This window comes from Heterodontus francisci, chromosome 1, assembly GCF_036365525.1.
Source record: "Heterodontus francisci isolate sHetFra1 chromosome 1, sHetFra1.hap1, whole genome shotgun sequence".
NCBI lineage: Eukaryota > Metazoa > Chordata > Chondrichthyes > Heterodontiformes > Heterodontidae > Heterodontus > Heterodontus francisci.
In genome coordinates, this window is record NC_090371.1 from 125,091,497 (window position 1) to 125,112,707 (window position 21,211).

Below are 21,211 nucleotides of genomic sequence, written 5' to 3' on the forward strand. Positions count from 1 at the left end.
GGATGGGGACCTGAGGGGAGACTCAGTTGGGACAAAACCAGAAATGAAAATGGAAGGCAGAAAATTAATGGATGAGTCTGGAACAGAGGAAACAAAGGTTAGAAAAAAAAGTTTGGCAGTGCTCAAGGGTATCTATTGCAATGCAAGGAGTATAGCAATTAAAGCAGATGAGCTGAGGGCACAGATAGACACATGGCAGTATGATATCATAGCTATTATAGAAATATGGCATAAGGAGGGAGCTCTTCCGTCGCCTCAACCTCCACACCCACTTCTCTGGTCTAAGAAAAAGGTGACTTCAGCAAATTAAGCTACCTCCATTTACCTTAGAGAGTGCAAAGAAGAAGAAATTTGCAAGAGAAGAGGTTTTTCCAACAGTTCCTCCCCCATTCAGCATTTCCAGTCAGTGATCTCCAGTTTGTTTGGATGTTTTGATAATTAAACGTGGACGCTAGGTTCGACTGAAATTCATGTTAATTTTTAGTTCTATTTAGTAAATGTTCTTGCCTTTTTATGGCTTTAACCTTTCCTTGTATGTTTGTAAGTGTGTGTTGAGAAGTTAATTCTCCCCCTTCCTGAGTTTGTGTGTTATTTTATTCGTTCACGGGATGTGGGCTAGGCCAGCATTTATTGCCCATCCCTAATTGTCCTTGAGAAGGTGGCGGTGAGCTGCTTTCTGGAACCACTGCAGTCCTTGGGGTGTAGGCACAACAACAGTGCTGTTAGGAAGGGAGTTCCAGGATTTTGGCCCATGACAGTGATATAGTTCCAAGTCAGGATGGTGTGTGGCTTGGAGGGGAACTTGCAGGTGGTGGTGTTCCCATGCATCTGTTGCTCTTGTCCTTCTAGGTGGTAGAGGTCACGGGTTTGGAAGGTGCTATGTTAATAAACCCTAATTCTTTGATTTAACTTTAACAACCGCGTTGTTGTTGCAGTCAATTATTATCAGGGTTTAAGGGATAGAAAAACTCGGTCACTAATCTGTTTACAGACAGGTGGTTGGAAAAACAGAGAAATTTGTTTAGAGAAAAAAAACTACCTGTTCCTAACACTTTTCTCGATTTTATAGTTGGTTTACTCCCTGAGGACCAGTATGCTAGTTAACCTGATATCGGTCATTGTAAAATTCTGGAATCTATCATTAAGGAAGTGCTAATAGGGCACTTAGAAAATCATAGCATAATTAGGGAGAGTGCACATAGTTTTATGAAAGGAAAATCGTGTTTGACAAATCTAATTAGAGTTTTTTGAGAATGCAACTAGGTTAGATAAAGGGAACCAGTGGATGCAATAGATTAGGATTTTCAAAAGGCATTCAATAAAGTGCCACACACCAGGTTGTTGCACAAGACAAGGGCTCTTGGGGTTGAGGCAATATCTCCACATAAATTGAGGATTGGTTAATGGATAGAGAATTGGTTAATGGACAGAAAATAGAGAGCAGGAATAAACCGGACATTTTTAGGTTGGCAGGCTGTTACTAGTGGGCTGGCACAGAGATCAGTGCTGGGGTGTCGGCTGTTTATAATCTATATTAATGATTTAGATGAAGGGGCCGAGTGTAATCTATCCAAATTTGCTGCTGATAGAAAGCTAGGTGGGGAGGTAACCTGTGAGAAGGATGCAAAGGTTTCGAGCTTTATTTTCTTGGCCTAGCAAGAGCTGGGGTTTCTGGAAAGGTGTGGGGAATCAGGAAGTTGGATTGCCCCTCATCCTGTGGAGCAGGGGGTGCAGGTCAATCTGGGTGCAGGTGGGGGTGGAATCGATCTTGAGTGGGGGTTCGATTGGGGTTGAGGGTTTGCTCTCAAGGCAGCTGCCAATCCTGGGGTCCAATGGGTGGAGAGGGGGGTCAGAGGTGAGAGGCTTGGGAAGGGGAACGGAGTCCTTTGGACTTGGGGGAGGGGAATGGAAATCAGAGGCCTGTAAGAGGGGTGTGGTTTGAGGCCTAGGGTGGAGATTGGCAGCTTTGTGGGGGAATGTCAGAGGCCTGGGGGCGAGGGGGAAGTTCGCAGGCCTGATGAGGGAGGGAGGGTGGTTCTCAGGGGTTGCTCAGGCAGGCACACTGAATCCAGGTGGTAAGCGTAAAGCTGCCTGGTTTCGAACATACAAACTTACCAATTGGGAGCAGGAGTAGGCCACTCGGCCCTTGGAGCCTGCTCCACCATTAAGTAAGTTCATGGCTGAACTGATTTAATCCACATTTCCACTTACCCCCAATAATCTCCAACCCCCTTGCTTTTCAAAAATCTATCTACCTCTGCCTTAAAAATATTCAAAGACTCTGCTTCCACCGCCTTTTGAGGAAGAGAATTCCAAAGACTTAGAACCCTCTGAGAAAAAAATTCTCCTCATCTCTGTCTTAACTGGGCAACTCCTTATTTTTAAACAGTGACCCTGTGTTCTAGATTCTCCCACAAGGGGAAACATCCTTTCCACATCCACCCTGTCCAGACCACTCAGGATCTTACATGCTTCAATCAAGTCGCCTCTTACTCTTCTAAAATTTCAGCAGATATAAGCCTAGCCTGTCCAATCTTTCCTCATAAGACAGCCCGCCCATTCCAGGTATTAGTCTAGTAAACCTTCTCTGTACTGTCTCCAATGCATTTACATCCTTCCTTAAATAAGGAGAGCAGTACTGTACACAGTACTCCAGATGTGGTCTCACCAATGCCCTGTATAACTGAAGCATAACCTCCCTACTTTTGTATTCAATTCCCCTCGCAATAAATGATAACATTCTATTAGCTTTCCTAATTACGTGTTGTACCTGTATACTAACCTTTTGTGATTCATGCACTAGGACACCCAGATCCCTCTGCATCTCAGAGCTCTGCAATCTCTCACCATTTAGATAATATGCTTTTTTATTCTCCCTGCCAAAGTGGACAATTTCCCACTTTCCCACATTATACTCCATTTGCCAGATCTTTGCCCACTCACTTAACCTGTCTATATCCCTTTGTAGCCTCCTTATGTCCTCTTCACAAGTTACTTTCCTACCTATCTGTGTGTCATCAGCAAATTTAGCAACCATACTTTCGGTCCCTTCCTCTAAGCCATTTATATAAATTGTAAACATTTTAGGGCCCAACACAGATCCTTGTGGCACACCACTCATTACATCTTGTCAACCAGAAAATGACCCATTTGTGCCTACTCTCTGTTTCCTGTAGGCTAACCAATCTTATATCCATGCCAATATGTTACCCCCCACACCATGAGCTTTTATTTTCTGCAATAATCTTTGATGTGGCACCTTATCAAATGCTTTATGGAAATCGAAGTACAATACATCTAAGTACAATATTGTACAATAGAATACAATAATTTATAAGTATAATATAAATGCTGTCCTCTTTATCCACAGCATATGTAATTCCCTCAAAGAACTCCAATAAATTGGTTAAACATGATATCCCTTTCACAAATCCATGTTGACTCTGCCTGATTACCTTGAATTTTTCTAAATCCGTGCTATAACATCTTTAAGAAAACCTTCTAACATTTTCCCTATGACAGATGTTAAGCTAACTGGCCTGTAGTTTCCTGTTTTCTGTCTCCCTCCCTTTTTGAATAAAGGAGTTACATTCGCTATTTTCCAATCTGAAGGAACCTTCCCTGAATCTAGGGAATTTTGGAAAATTAAAACTAACGCATCAACTATCTCACTAGCCACTTCTTTTTCCACCCTGGGATGAAGTCTATAAGGATCGGGGACTTGTCAGCCCACAGCTCCAACAATTTGTTCAGTACCACTTTCCTGGTGATTGTAATTTTCTTGACTTCCTCCCTCCCTTCCATTTCTTGACTTGCGGCTAATACTGGGATGTTACTTATATCCTTAATAGTGGAGACCGATGCAAAATATCTATTCAATTCATCTGTCATCTCCTTATTATCTATTATTAATTCCCCAGACTCACTTTCTATAGGACCAACGCTCACTTTGTTAACTCTTTTAAAAAAAAAAATCTATAGAAACTCTTACTATCTGTCTTTATATTTCCAGCTAGCTTTCTCTCGTACTCTAATTTTACCTTCCTGATCAATCTTTTAGTCATTCGTTGCTGTTTTTTATATTCTGTGCAATCTTCTGACCTGCCTCCCATCTTTGCACAATTATAGGCTTTTTGTTTAAGTTTGATACTATCTTTAACTGTTTTAGTTAACCATAGATGGCAGGTCCCACCCATGAAATTTTTCCATCTTGTTGAAATGTATCTATTCTGTGTATTCTGAAATATCCTCTTTAAATGTTTGCCACTGCATCTCTATTGACATATCCCTTAACCTGATTTGCCTGTTCACTTTAGCTAGCTCTGTTTTCATGTCCCCATAATTGCCCTTTTTTTTAATTCATTCATGGGATGTGGGCGTCGCTGCTAGGCCATCATTTATTGCCCATCTCTAATTGCCCTTGAGAAGGTGGTGGTGAGCTGCCTTCGTGAACCGCTGCAGTCCATCTGAGGTAGGTATATCCACAGTGCTGTTAGGAAGGGAGTTCCAGGATTTTGACGCAGTGACAGTGAAGGAACGGCGATATAGTTCCAAGGACTTGGAGGGGAACTTGCAGGTGGTGGTCTTGTGTGCATTTGCTGCCCTTGTTCTTCTAGTTGGTAGAGGTCGCCGGTTTGGAAGGTGCTGTTTAAGGAGCCTTGGTGCGTTGCTGCAGTGCATCTTATAGATGGTACACACTATTGCCACTGTGCGTGGGGTGGAGGGAGTGAATGTTTGTGGATGGGGTGCCAATCAAGCAGGCTGCTTTGTCCTGGATGGTGTTGAGCTTCTTGAGTGTTGTTGGAGCTGCACCCATCCAGGCAAGTGGAGAGTATTCCATCACACTTCTGACTTGTGCCTTGTAGATGGTGGACAGGCATTGGGGAGTCAGGAGGGTGAGTTACTCGCTGCAGGATTCCTAGCCTCTGACCTGGGGAAAATTGATGTACAGAGAGATTTGGGTGTTCAGGTCCATTGTTCCCTGAAGGTGGCAACACAGGTTAATAGAGTGGTCAAGAAGGCATACGGCATGCTTTCCTTCATCGGACGGGGTATTGAATACAAGAGTTGGCAGGTCATGTTACAGTTGTATAATACTTTGGTTCGGCCACATTTGGAATACTACGTGCAGTTCTGGTCGCCACATTACCAAAAGGATGTAGATGCTTTGGAGAGGGTGCAGAGGAGGTTCACCAGGATGTTGCCTGGTATGGAGGGCGCTAGCTATGAAGAGAGGTTGAGTAGATTAGGATTATCTTCATTAGAAAGACGGAGGTTGAGGGGGGACCTGATTGAGGTGTACAAAATCATGAGAGGTATAGACAGGGTGGATAGCAAGAAGCTTTTTCCCAGAGTGGGGGATTCAATTACTAGGGGTCACGAGTTCAAAGTGAGAGGGGAAAAGTTTAGGGGGGATATGCGTGGAAAGTTCTTTACGCAGAGGGTGGTGGGTGCCTGAAACGCGTTGCCAGCGGAGGTGGTAGACGCGGGCACGATAGCGTCTTTTAAGATGTATCTAGACAGATACATGAATGGGCAGGAAGCAAAGAGATACAGACCCTTAGAAAATAGGCGACAGGTTTAGATAGAGGATCTGGATCGGCGCAGGCTTGGAGGGCTGAAGGGCCTGTTCCTGTGCTGTAATTTTCTTTGTTCTTGTAGCCTTTTTAAGTTTAAAATACTAGTCTTGGACCCACTCTTCTCTCCCTCAAACTGAATGTAAAATTCAATCATATTATGATCGCTTCTACCTCGGGGTGCCTTAACTATGAGGTCATTAATTAACCCTATCTCCTTGCACAATTCCAGGTCTAGTATAGCCTGCTCTCTAGCTCCAGAACGTATTGTTCCAAGAAATTATCCTGAAAACATTCTATGTATTCCTCATCTCGGCTACCTCTGCCCATCTGATTTTTCCAGTCTATATGTAGGTTAAAATCCCCCATAATTATCAGTGTACCTTTCTGACAAGCTGCCATTATTTCTTTCTTTATACCCCGTCCTACAGTGTGGTTAATGTTAGGTGGCCTGTACACCACTCGCACAAGTGACTTCATGCCTTTATCATTTCTCATCTCTACCCAAACTGCATCTACATCCTGGTCTCCTGAACTTGTATCATCCCTCCCTATTGTGCTAATACCATCATTAATTAACAGAGCTACACCTCCACCTTTTCCTAGTTTCCTGTCCTTACTAAATGTCATGTACCCTTCAATATTCAGGTCCCAATCCATGTCATTCCTGTAGCCATGTCTCTGTAATGGCTATCCGATCGTACTTATTTATTTCTATTTGCGCTCTCAGTTCATCTGTTTTGTTTTGAATGCTACATGCATTCAGATACAGAGCGTTTTAGTTTTGTCCTTCTTATTATTTTTGAAACCTCTAGCCTTATCTGTTGATTTACTCTTAGATTTGTAATCACTGTCCCTTCCTGTTTGTTTATCATTTCCCATATCTTCCCAAATTTGATCCCTTGCCCCCACTATTCAGCTTAAAACCCTCTCGACTTCCCTAGTTTCCTGAGTCTCAGGAAACCCGGCCAACCAGAGTTAAAATTGAAAAACTAAATAACAATGAGACTTGCAGCCTCATTACCGTACTTAAAGTGCCAACCTGCCTCCTTAGAACCGGGCATCTAAGAGGCACCGTGGGCCATCATCAAGAGCAGAATTGTATTCCACCACAATTTGTAACTTCTTGGCCTGCCATATCCCTTACTGTACCTTTACCACCAAACCAGCAACCACCCGTGATTCAATGAGGAGTGTAGAAGAGAATGTCAGGAGCAGCGCCATGCATACCTGAAAATGAGGTGCCAACCTGGTGAAGCTACAACACTGAAGTACATGCATGCTAAACAGTGGAAGCTGCACGTCATATAGAGAGCAAAGCAATCCCACAACTAACAAATCAAAGCTCCAGTCGTGAATAGTGGTGGACAATTTAACACCTAACAGGAGTAGGTGGCTCCGTGAACATCTCCACCCTCAACAATGGTGGAACCATGCATATATGTACAAAAGACAAGGCTGAAGCCTTCATAAACCATCTTCACCCAGAAGTACTGAGCGAATGATCCATCTCAGCCTCTTCCAAGGTCCCCAACATAATCGATTCCAGTCTTCAGCCTAATTCAATTCTTCTTCTTTGGCCTCCTTGTCTCGGGAGACAATGGGTAAGCGCCTGCAGGTGGTCAGTGGTTGTGGAGCAGCGCCTGGAGTGACTATAAAGGCCAATACTAGAGTGACAGACTCTTCCACAGGTGCTGCAGATAAAATTGGTTGTCGGGGCTGTTACACAGTTGGCTCTCTCCTTGCACTTCTGTCTTTTTTCCTGCCAACTACTAAGTCTCTTCGACTCGCCACACTTTAGCCCCGCCTTTATGGCTGCCCGCCAGCTCTGGCTGGCAACTGACTCCCACGACTTGTGATCAATGTCACAGGACTTCATGTCGCGTTTGCAGATGTCTTTAAAGCGGAGACATGGACGGCCGGTGGGTCTGATACCAGTGGCGAGCTCACTGTACAATGTGGCCTTGGGGATCCTGTCATCTTGCATGCGGCTCACATGGCCAAGCCATCTCAAGCGCCGCTGACTCAGTAGTGTGTATAAGCTGGGGATGTTGGCCGCCTCGAGGACTTCTGTGTTGGAGATTCGGTCATGCCACCTGATGCCAAGGATTCTCTGGAGGCAGCGAAGATGGAATGAATTGAGACGTCGCTTTTGGCTGACATACGTTGTCCAGGTTCACTGCCGTAGAGCAAAGTACTGAGGACACAGGTTTGATACACGCGGACTTTTGTGTTCTGTGTCACTTCCCTTTATATCAGGAAATGGCTAAGTGCACTGGATATGGAAAAAGATTTGAGCCCTAACAACATCCTGGCTGTAGTACTGAAGACTTATGCTCCAGAAAAAATTGCACCTCTAGCCAAGCTGTTCCAATACAGCTACAACACTGGCATTTATCCAACAAAGTGGAAAATTACCCAGGTATGTCCTGTCCACAAAAAGCCAATTGCTGTCCCATCAGTCTACTCTCAATCGTCAGCAAAGTGATGGAAGGTGTCGTTGACAGTGCTATCAAGCGGCACTTATTCACCAATAACCTGCTCACTGATACTCAGTTTGGGTTCTGCCAGGACCACTTGGCTTCAGACTTCATTACAACGTTGGTCCAAAATGGACAAAAGAGCTGAGTTCCAGAGGAGAAATGAGAGTGACTGTCTCATTAAGACGGCATTTGATCACGTGTGGCACCAAGGAACCCTAGTAAAATTCAAAGTCAATGGGAATGAGGGGGAAAATTCTCCACTGACCAAAGTCATACTTGGCACAAAGGAAGATGGTTGTGGCAGTTGAAAGTCCATTATTTCAGTTCCAGGACATCACTGCAGGAGTTCCTAGGCCCAGCCATCTTCAGCTGCTTCTTCAATCACCTTCCCTTCATCATTAGGTCAGAAGTGGGGATGTTCACTGAGGGTTGACTGAGTCCCATTCGCAGTGTCTCAGATACTGAAGCAGCTCATGCTCAGATGGCTGAAGTGGGATTTTCCCCACCTTTTCAGCCCGGGCTAGGAGCTCTGCTGTGGGCACAAAATTCAGCCTTATGTATCTATTCTGGCAATGTTCAATGACCCATTCTGTAAATTTATTGCCTAATTGCAGTCACTTGCTAGGTTTTCCCCTGTTGCCGCTTTTATTCTTTGGCATCTTCATGAGCTGTGTGGTAAGCTTTCTCCAATCTCTGACATTCTTCTCTGATACTTTATAGAGTCATAGTCGTACAGCATAGAAACAGGCCCTTTGGCCCACCGCGTCCATGCCGACCATAATGCCAATCTATACTAATCCCACCTGCCTGCATTAATTCCATATCCCTCTATGCCTTGCTCATTCAAGTACCTGTCCAGATACCTCTTAAATGTTGCTGCTGTTCCTGCCTTCACCACCACCTCAGGCAGCTCATTCCAGATATCCACTATTCTTTGTGTGAAAAAATTGCCCCTTTGATCCCCTTTAAATCACCTCCCTCTCACCTTAAACCTATGCCCTCTAGTTTTAGTCACCCCTACCATGGGAAACAGACTGTGGCAATCTACCCTATCTATGCCTCTCATAATTTTATATACCTCTATTATGTCCCCTCTCAGCCTCCTTCGCTCCAGGGAAAACAGACCCAGCCTATCCAACCTCTCTTTATAACTCAAGCCCTCCAAACCAGGCGACATCCTTGTGAATCTTTTCTGCACCCTCTCTAGCTTAATCACATCTTTCCTGTAGTACGGCGACCAGAACTGCACACAGTACTCCAAATGCGGCCTAACCAACGTTATGTACAACTGTAACATGACGTCCCAACTCTTGTACCCAGTGCCTCGGCCGATGAAGGCAAGCATGCCATACGCCTTCTTCACCACCCTGTCTACCTGTGTTGCCACTTTCAGGGAACTATGTACTTGCACCCCAAGGTCTCTCTGTTCAACAACACTCCCCAGGGCCCTGCCATTTACTGTATATGTCCTGCCCTGGTTTAACTTCCCAAAATGCATCACTTCGCACTTGTCTGCGTTAAATTCCATTTGCCAATCCCTTGCCCACTTTCCCAGCTGATCTATATCCTGTTGTAACCTTAGACAACCTTCTTCACTGTCCACTATACCACCAATTTTGGTGTCATCTGCAAACTTACTAATCATGCTCCCTACATTCGCATCCAAGTCATTAATATATGTGACAAACAGGGGGCCCAGCACCAATCCCTGTGGCACACCACTGGTCACCGGCCTCCAATCTGAAAAACAACCCTCCACTACCACCCTCTGCCTCCTATCACCAAGCCAATTTTGTATCCAATTTGCTAGCTCACCCTGGATCCCATGTGTTTGAACCTTCTCGACCAGCCTTGCAAAGTCCAGGTAGACAACGTCCATCGCCCTGCCCTCATCAATCCTCTTGGTCACCTCCTCGAAAAACTCAATGAAATTCGTGAGACATGATTTCCCAAGCACAAAGCCATGCTGACTATCCCGAATCAGACCATGCCTTTCCAGATGCATATAAATCCTGTCTTTCAGAATCCCTTCCAATAACTTTCCCACCACTGATGTAAGGCTCACTGGCCAGTAGTTTCCTGGCTTATCCCTGCTGCCCTTCTTAAATATTAAGGCATAACATTAGCTATCCTCCAGTCGTACGGTACCTCACCCGTGGCTAACAATGATACAAAAATCTCTGCCAGGGCCCCAGCAATCTCCTCCCTTGCTTCCCATAGCATCCTAAGATACACCTGGTCAGGCCCTGGGGATTTATCCACCTTTAATGTGCTTCAAAATCTCCAACGCCCCCTTCTTTGTAATGTTGATATGCTCCAGGATATCGCTGTTCCCTCCCTTGAACTCAATAGCTTCCATGACCACCTCCATGGTAAATACGGATGAGAAATATTCATTTAAGACCTCGCCCCATTTCCCGTGGCTCCACACAGATTGTCACACTGATCCTTAAGGGGACCTACTCTGTCCCTAGCTACCCTTTTACTCTTAATATACTTATAGAATCTTTTAGGATTCTCCTTTATCTTATCTGCCAGGGAAATCTCATGGCCCCTTTTTGCCCTCCTAATTTCCTTCGTAAGTGTTGTCCTACATCCCCCTATACTCCTCGAGGGACTTGCGCGATCCCAGATTCCTGTCCCTGACATATGCTTCCTTTTTTGTTCTGACCAGACCCTCAATATCCCTCGTCAACCAAGGTTCCCTAAACTTGCCAGCCTTGCCCTTCCATCTAACAGGAACATGCCGGCCCTGAACTCTTCCTATCTCACTTTTAAAAGCCTCCCACTTGCCAAACATCCCTTTGCCTGTAAACAGCCTCTCCCATTCAACTTTTGAGAGTTCCTGTCTGATGCCATCGAAATTAGCCTTCCCCCAATTTAGGACTTCAACCTGAGGACCAGTCCTATCCTTTTCCATAACTATCTTGAAGCTAACTAACTTTGAATACTCTTGCTGCTGCACATTTTTCAAGTGATTAAGTAGAAGCAGCTTGTCTAGGTATGCTTTTCTGTTGGACTGAAGACATAACTACTATTGATGTAGAGTCATGTGCAGCACAGAAGGTGGTCATTCGGCCCATTGAGTCCATGCCGGCTCTCCACGGAGTTATCCAGTCAGTCCCACTCCTCCGCTTGATCCTCATAGCCCTTGTTTCCCTCAAGTAGCCATCCCATTTTCTTTTGAAGTCATTGACTGTCTCTGCTTCCACCATTGTGGACAGCGAGTTCTAGGTCATTACCACCCACTACGTAAAAAGGTTCTTCCTCATATTCCCCCTGCATCTCTTGCCCAAAACTTTCAATCTGTGTCCCCCAGTCCTGGTACCATTAATTAATGGGAACAGTTTTTCCTTGTCTAACATACCTAAGCCTGTCATAATTTTGTAAAGCTCTATTAAATCTCTCCTCAATCTCCTTCGTTCTAAGGAGAACAAACCCAGCTTTTCCAACCTAACCTTGCAGCTAAAATCCTCCATCCCTGGAATCATTCTGGTAAATCTCCTCTGTGCCCTCTCAAGGAAGATGAGGTATAGTATCGTGAAATCTCATTTGGTATAGGAGGGATAAAATATAAAACAAGGTTAACCATGTTCATAATTCATGTTTAGTGTTTTTCATTAGACAACATTCAATGCTCTAGTTTAAATTTGTTAATCTTGAATGAGTACAGTCCATGTTACAACGGATACATGTACTCGATAAGTTAAAGCTCTGACTACTTTTTGGAATTTCAGTACAAAATGTTCAGGTCCTTCTGTACTCTACAAACATCAGGGGCAAGTTCAGAACACAGCTGTCCTTGTTGTAATTTTCTTTGGCTAAACCTTTGTTGTGTAGGTAGCAATAACTTGTGATATAGCCAATTATTATCACAAAGTAACCTCTTGATTTATAAAACACTATGACCCGGATTTTGCAATTGTAATGATGGAGAAGCTATGCAGCTAAATGCAGAAATCCAGAAATTGCTGTCAGTGATTCCCTGCTTTTTGGGATTTTCTTCTCCTTGCTGCTTTCACATGCGTTTAAGTCCTCTGAAGAAGGAATTTTCCTCCACACAAGATCAGGGGGCAGGTTGTTCAACCTTGCCCGTCAAAGAGCGAAGTCCAAAGTACGGAAAGTCCTCATCAGGGAACTCCTCTTTGCTGACGATGCTGCTTTAACATCTCACACTGAAGAGTGCCTGCAGAGTCTCATCGACAGGTTTGCGGCTGCCTGCAATGAATTTGGCCTAACCATCAGCCTCAAGAAAACGAACATCATGGGGCAAGACGTCAGAAATGCTCCATCCATCAATATTGGCGACCACGCTCTGGAAGTGGTTCAAGAGTTCACCTACCTATGCTCAACTATCACCAGTAACCTGTCTCTAGATGCAGAAATCAACAAGCGCATGGGTAAGGCTTCCACTGCTATGTCCAGACTGGCCAAGAGAGTGTGGGAAAATGGCGCACTGACACGGAACACAAAAGTCCGAGTGTATCAGGCCTGTGTCCTCAGTACCTTGCTCTATGGCAGCGAGGCCTGGACAACATATGTCAGCCAAGAGCGACGTCTCAATTCATTCCATCTTCGCTGCCTCTGGAGAATACTTGGCATCAGGTGGCAGGACCGTATCTCCAACACAGAAGTCCTCGAGGCGGCCAACATCCCCAGCTTGTACACCCTACTGAGTCAGCGGCGCTTGAGATGGCTTGGCCATGTGAGCCGCATGGAAGATGGCAGGATCCCCAAAGACACATTGTACAGCGAGCTCGCCACAGGCATCAGACCCACCGGCCGTCCATGTCTCCGCTTTAAAGACGTCTGCAAACGCGACATGAAATCCTGTGACATTGATCACAAGTTGTGGGAGTCAGTTGCCAGCGTTCGCCAGAGCTGGTGGGCAGCCATAAAGACAGGGCTAAAATGTGGCGAGTCGAAGAGACTTAGTAGTTGGCAGGAAAAAAGAGAGGCGCAAGGGGAGAGCCAACTGTACAACAGCCCCAACAAACAAATTTTTCTGCAGCACCTGTGGAAGAGCCTGTCACTCTCGAATTGGCCTTTATAGCCACGCCAGGCGCTGCTTCACAAACCACTGACCACCTCCAGGCGCGTATCCATTGTCTCTTGAGATAAGGAGGCCTAAAAGAAAAAAAGAAGATTCCCTGCTCCTTCATAGGATGCGCAATTGAAGTCCCTGTGGACAGCAATCTTTAAAATTTGTTTGAACTGATCTGAGCTTCACATTTACGTTGTAATATTGCTGTTTTAAAAGAAAAAGTTGAAAAAGTTACATTAGAATTAGAACATTACAGCGCAGTACAGGCCCTTTGGCCCTCGATGTTGCGCCGACCTGTGAAACCATCTGACCTATACTATTCCATTTTCATCCATATGTCTATCCAATGACCACTTAAATGCCCTTAAAGTTGGCGAGTCTACTACTGCTGCAGGCAGGGCGTTCCACGCCCCTACTACTCTCTGAGTAGAGAAACTACCTCTGACATCTGTCCTATATCTATCACCCTTCAACTTAAAGCTATGTCCCCTCGTGTTTGCCATCACCATCCGAGGAAAAAGACTCTCACTATCCACCCTATCTAACCCTCTGATTATCTTATATGTCTCTATTAAGTCACCTCTCCTCCTCCTTCTCTCTAACGAAAACAACCCCAAGTCCCTCAGCCTTTCCTCGTAAGACCTTCCCTCCATACCAGGCAACATCCTAGTAAATCTCCTCTGCACCCTTTCCAAAGCTTCCACATCCTTCTTATAATGCGGTGACCAGAACTGCACGCAATACTCCAGGTGCGGTCTCACCAGAGTTTTGTACAGCTGCAGCATGACCTCGTGGCTCCGAAACTCGATCCCCCTACTAATAAAAGCTAACACACCATATGCCTTCTTAACAGCCCTATTAACCTGGGTAGCAACCTTCAGGGATTTATGTACCTGGACACCAAGATCTCTCTGCTCATCTACACTACCAAGAATCTTCCCATTAGCCCAGTACTCTGCATTCCTGTTACTCCTTCCAAAGTGAATCACCTCGCACTTTTCCGCATTAAACTCCATTTGCCATCTCTCAGCCCAGCTCTGCAGCCTATCTATGTCCCTCTGTACCCTACAACATCCTTCGGCACTATCCACAACTCCACCGACCTTAGTGTCATCCGCAAATTTACTAACCCACCCTTCTACTCCCTCATCCAGGTCATTTATAAAAATGACAAACAGCAGTGGCCCCAAAACAGATCCTTGCGGTACACCACTAGTAACTAAACTCCAGGATGAACATTTGCCATCAACCACCACCCTCTGTCTTCTTTCAGCTAGCCAATTTCTGATCCAAAGCTCTAAATCACCTTCAACCCCATACTTCCGTATTTTCTGCAATAGCCTACCGTGGGGAACCTTATCAAACGCCTTACTGAAATCCATATACACCACATCCACTGCTTTACCCTCATCCACCTGTTTGGTCACCTTCTCGAAAAACTCAATAAGGTTTGTGAGGCACGACCTACCCGTCACAAAACCATCTTATTGAATAAGGTGTAACTGCTTTTTAATGGCATACGATGTCAAACTTACTGCTGAGCAACCTCTCTGGCCCTGATAAACTAATTTTATATTTGTGGAATGTCAAATTTCTACATTCTGACAATTCTATAGGTTTTTAATATTCTACTTTAAAAGATAGTTTGATATTTAAGTTTCTACCTTATTCCCATGTGTATGTTCCAATGTTTATTTTACATTTTTTTTTACAGTTTTTACAGTGAAATAATCTCTGCATTTTACTGGTTTGCTGTTTGTGCAAATTTTACAATGTGATTGGCTGCTTAGCCTTGATGACATCACAGTTGGACGCCTAGAGATCCCCTTAGACTTGATGCCAGATTCAAACTAAATCGGGAAAAGTAAAACCCAAACCATAGGAATCACTAGATCTTTTTGGGCAGCTTACTTCTTGGTCAGCAGCAAGTGCTACACTTTGCTGCTGACTGCAAAATCTGAACCGTATGTGTTTTAATTGCCCCAAACCTTTCTTGTAATTTTTTTTCATAAAGGACTTGAATGTCCCTCTGCTTTTTTTGCCCCTGTTATGAGGGCAGATGAGAGGAAGTAGGTATGCACTACAAAGTTTGTTCTCATTACCATTACCTCAGACAGCAATGCCCCATTTCTTCTTCTAGTAGTTGGAGTTGGTGGTACTTGAGGTGCAAGGCAGGAAAATGAACTGTTTTCGAGAGCTATGAACCCCAGTCCTCCAGTACCAGATTAAAAGATAATGTAAGGGTGCTATTTAAATGCAAGTTGTTACTGAATAAATGTGCAAAAGTTTGTTAACCCAGAAAAGCCTACATTCTTTAAAACAAAATGAAAGTGATGAACCTTATACAGTTCATCCAGAAGTGATCTTGTTTTCTTTCCCAATCCCTCATACAATTCTAGAATATAATTAACGCAAATATCCAATATTAACATCCATCTATATAGTATATATGTTAGCCTTTATAAACATCTGCATAATTAATAGTCTAGAAAGCACTGTAGCTGATTGGGAAAATTGCTCATACTTCTAGTTAAATGCAAAGTGCCAATTATGATTGGCACAAATATCTGTAATATATTATAAGATGATAGGTGGTTCATTGTAATTTTTTTTCATAAAGGGACTTGAATGTCCCTCTGCCTTTTTTGCCCCTGTTATGAGGGCAGATGAGAGGAAGTAGGTATGCGCTGCAAAGGTTGTTCTCTCTCATTACCATTACCTCAGACAGCAATACCCCATTTCTTCTAGTCGTTGGAGTTGGCGGTACTTGAGGTGCAAGGCAGGAAACCCCACTGCCTTGTGGGCGTCTCGGGAGAGACCAAGGCTAAGGGAGTAAACCCTAACAGAAAATCCAGAGCGGAACCCCGTAGGCGGTCATGTGTCACCTTTGGCATGTTTCCGGCAGTTCCTGCAGCCATACCGGTGCCAAACGTCATGCTCTGCACTCCTTTGGACCCCACTAGAAAGGCCGAGAGGGGGGTTTTGATGCTTGGGCAACTCTCAACCTCCATACATTCGTCCAGGCATGCGCCATGGAGAGGTCACTCCATAGTTGCCTCACAGCGACTGAAACAACACTGAAGGCAGCAGTTACGGGTTATAAGTCCAGTTAAATTGGCGTAGAGATTGGGTGCCACGGGTTGCCTTTGTCGGTGGGAGAGGTCATCGCACCTCACTGGACAGCTACCGCCCGCCTCAAACCGGGCAGCCCCCGGTCAATAAGGTTCTGTCCCGCCACAGTCTGCCTGCTTCAATGGGTGCTTGGAGCTCAGGGTCACTGCTCGAAAAGTGGACTGCAACACCGCACCAAACAACATGAAAAAAGGAAAGAAGGTACCAGCCCTTCGCTTTGCAAGCTGGAACGTCAGAACTATGTGTCCTGGCCTGTCGGAAGACCTTACACAAATCAAAGATTCTCGGAAGACCGCCATCATTAACAACAAGCTCAGCAGACTCAATGTAGACATTGCAGCACCTCAGGAGACAAGCCTCCCCATGAGTGGATCTCTAGCAGAGCAAGACTACATCACCTTCTGGCAGGGCAGGGATCCTGAAGAACCAGGACAGCATGGAGTGGGCTTCGCCATCAGAAACTCCTTGCTCACCATGAAAGAGCCTCCCTCAAATGGCTCGGAACATGTACTGTCCATCCGACTGCTCACTACCTCTGGTCCAGTACACCTACTCAGCATCTATGCTCCAACACTCTGCTCCCCACCTGAAGCTAAAGACCAGTTCTACGAGGGACTCCATAATATCATTAGCAGCATCCCCAACACCGAACACCTGTTCCTGCTGGGGGACTTGAATGCCAGGGTTGGGGCCGACCATGACTCATGACCCTCCTGCCTTGGGCGCTATGGTGTTGGAAGGATGAATGAGAATGGGCAGAGACTGCTTGAGTTGTGTACCTATCATAACCTCTGCGTCACCAACTCGTTCTTTCACACTAAACCCTGTCATCAGGTTTCATGGAGGCACCCAAGATCGCGTCGCTGGCACCAGCTAGACCTCATCGTCACAAGGCGAGCCTCCTTAAACAGTGTTCAAATCACACGCAGCTTTCACAGTGCGGACTGCGACACCGACCACTCCCTGGTGTGCAGCAAGGTTACACTCAGACCAAAGAAGTTGCATCACTCCAAGCAGAAGGACCACCCGCGCATCAACACGAGCAGAATTTCTCACCCACAGCTGTTACAAAAATTTCTAAATTTCACTTGTAACAGCCCTTCAAAACATTCCCACAGGGGATGCTGGGACCAAGTGGGCCCACATCAGAGACACCATCTGAGTCAGCTTTGACCACCTACGGCAAACTTGCGAAGAGGAATGCAGACTGGTTTCAATCTCATAATGAAGAGCTGGAACCTGTCATAGCCGCTAAGCGCATTGCACTGTTGAACTACAAGAAAGCCCCCAGCGAGTTCACATTCGTAGCACTTAAAGCAGCCAGAAGCACTGCACAAAGAACAGCCAGGCGCTGCGCAAATGACTACTGGCAACACCTATGCAATCATATTCAGCTGGCCTTAGACACCGGAAACATCAGAGGAATGTGTGATGGCATTAAGAGAGCTCTTGGGCCAACCATCAAGAAGATCGCCCCCCTCAAATCTAAATCGGGGGACATAATCACTGACCAACGCAAGCAAATGGACCGCTGGGTTGAACACTACCTAGAACTGTACTCCAGGGAGAATGTTGTCACTGAGACTGCCCTCAATGCAGCCCAGCCTCTACCAGTCATGGATGAGCTGGGCATACAGCCAACTAAATCGGAACTCAGTGATGCCATTGATTCTCGAGCCAGCGGAAAAGCCCCTGGGAAGGACAGCATTACCCCTGAAATAATCAAGAGTGCCAAGCCTGCTATACTCTCAGCACTACATGAACTGCTTTGCCTGTGCTGGGACGAGGGAGCAGTACCTCAGGACATGCGCGATGCCAATATCATCACCCTCTATAAAAACAGAGGTGACTGCGGTGACTACAACAACTACCGTGGAATCTCCCTGCTCAGCATAGTGGGGAAAGTCTTTGCTCGAGTCGCTTTAAACAGGCTCCAGAAGCTGGCCGAGCGCGTCTACCCTGAGGCACAGTGTAGCTTTCGTGCAGAGAGATCGACCATTGACATGCTGTTCTCCCTTCGTCAGATACAGGAGAGGTTTAAACTAGTTTGGCAGGGGGATGGGAACCGGAGCCACGGATCAGTGGATGGGGTAGCTGTTGAACAGGCAGATACCGAGTGCAGAGAGTCTGTGAGGAAGGTTGGATAGTTGACAGGGCAAAGTTGCAGCCAGTATGATGGGTTGAAGTGTGTCTATTTTAACGCAAGAAGTGTCAGGAATAAGGGTGATGAACTTAGAGCATGGATCAGTACTTGGAGCTACGATGTTGTGGCCATTACGGAGACGTGGATATCACGGACAGGAATGGATGTTGGATGTTCCGGGGTTTAGATGTTTCAACAGGAATAGGGAGGGAGGTAAAAGAGGTGGGGGAGTGGCATTGTTAATCAGGGATAGTATCACAGCTGCAGAAAGGGAGGTCGTCGAGGAGGGTTTGTCTACTGAGTCAGTATGGGTGGAAGTCAGAAACAGGAAAGGAGCAGTCACTTTGGGAGTTTTCTATGGACCCCCCCAATAGCAACAGAGACATGGAGGAACAGATTGGGAGGCAGATTTTTGAAAGGTGCAGAAGTAACAGGGTTGTTGTCATGGGTGACTTCAACTTCCCTAATATTGATTGGAACCTCCTTAGTGCAAATAGTTTGGATGGAGCAGCTTTTGTCAGGTGTGTCCAGGAAGGTTTCCTGACTCAATATCTAGATCGTCTCCCCTCTCGTCGGCCTATGTTGGACTTGGTGCTTGGCAACGAACCAGGCCAGGTGGCAGATCTCGCGGTGGGAGAGCATTTCGGTGATAGTGATCACAACTCCCTGACCTTTACTATAGTCATGGAGAGGGACAGGAACAGACGGGATGGGAAAATATTTAATTGGGGGAGGGGGATTTACAATGCTATTAGGCAGGAACTGGGGAGCATAAATTGGGAACAGATGTTCTCAGGGAAATGCACGACAGAAATGTGGAGGTTGTTTAGGGAGCACTTGCTGCGACTGCTGGATAGGTTTATCCCGATGAGGCAAGGAAGGGATGGTAGAGTGAAGGAACCTTGGATGACAAGAGATGTGGAACAGCTAGTCAAGAGGAAGAAGGAAGCTTACTTAAGGTTGAGGAAGCAAGGATCAGACAGGGCTCTAGAGGGTTACAAGGTAGCCAGGAAGGAACTGAAGAATGGACTTAGGAGAGCTAGAAGGGGACATGAAAACGTCTTGGCGGGTAGGATTAAGGAAAATCCCAAGGCGTTCTACACTTATGTGAGGAACAAGAGGATGGCCAGAGTGAGGGTAGGGCCGATCAGGGATAGTGGAGGGAACTTGTGCCTGGAGTCGGAGGAGGTAGGGGAGGTCCTAAATGAATACTTTGCTTCAGTGTTCACTAGTGAGAGGGACCTGGTCGTTTGTGAGGACAGCGTGGAACAGGCTGATATGCCTGAACAGGTTGAGGTTAAGAGGGAGGATGTGCTGGAAATTTTGAATGATATGAAGACAGATAAGTCCCCGGGGCCAGACGGGATATACCCAAGGATATTACGGGAAGCGAGGGAAGAGATTGCTGTGTCTTTGGCGATGATCTTTGCGTCTTCACTGTCCACTGGAGTCGTACCAGATGATTGGAGGGTGGCAAATGTTGTTCCCTTGTTCAAGAAAGGGAATAGGGATAACCCTGGGAATTATAGACCAGTCAGTCTTACGTCGGTAGTGGGCAAATTATTGGAGAGGATTCTGAGAGACAGGATTTATGATTATTTGGAAAAGCATGGTTTGATTAGAGACAGTCAGCATGGCTTTGTGAGGAGTAGGTCATGCCTCAAGCCTTATTGAATTCTTTGAAGATGTGACAAAACACATTGTTGAAGGAAGAGCAGTGGATGTGGTGTATATGGATTTTAGCAAGGTGTTTGATAAGGTTCCCCATGGTACGCTCATTCAGAAAGTAAGGAGGCATGGGATTCAGGGAAAGTTGGCTGTCTGGATACAAAATTGGCTGGCCCATAGAAGTCAGAGGGTGGTAGTAGATGGAAAGTATTCAGCATGGAGCTCGATGACCAGTGGTGTTCCACAAGGATCTGTTCTGGGACCTCTGCTCTTTGTGATTTTTATAAATGACTTGGATGAGGAAGTGGAAGGCTGGGTTAGCAAGTTTGCCGATGACACGAAGGTTGCTGGAGTTGTGGATAGTGTGGAAGGCTGTTGTAGGTTGCAACGGGACATTGACAGGATGCAGAGCTGGGCTGAGAAGTGGCAGATGTAGTTCAACCTGGAAAAGTGTGAAGTGATTCATTTTGGAAGGTCGAATTGAATGCGGAATACAGGCTTAAAGACAGGATTCTTGGTAGTGTGGAGGAACAGAGGGATCTTGGGGTCCATGTCCATAGATCGCTCAAAGTTGCCACCCAAGTTGATAGGGTTGTTAAGAAGGCGTATGGTGTGTTGGCTTTCATTAACAGGGGGATTGAGTTTAAGAGGCGTGAGGTTATGCTGCAGCTCTATAAGGCCCTGGTTCGACCACACTTGGAATATTGTGTTCAGTTCTGGTTGCCTCATTATAGGAAGGATGTGGAAGCTTTGGAGAGGGTGCAGAGGAGATTTACCAGGATGCTGCCTGGACTGGAGGGCATGTCCTACGAAGAAAGATTGAGGGAGCTGGGGCTTTTCTCATTGGAGCGAAGAAGGATGAGAGGTGACTTGATAGAGGGGTACAAGATGATGAGAGGCATAGATAATTTGGATAGTCAGACTTTTTCCCAGGGTGGAAAGGGCTATCACCAGGGGGCATAATTTTAAGGTGATTGGAGGAAGGTTTCGGGGAGATGTCAGAGGTAGGTTCTTTACACAGAGAGTGGTGGGTGCGTGGAATGCGCTGCCAGCGGTGGTAGTAGAAGCAGATACATTAGGGGCATTTAAGCGACTCTTGGATAGGTACATGGATGATAGTAGAATGAAGGGTGGGTAGTTAGTTTGATCTTAGAGTAGGTTAAAG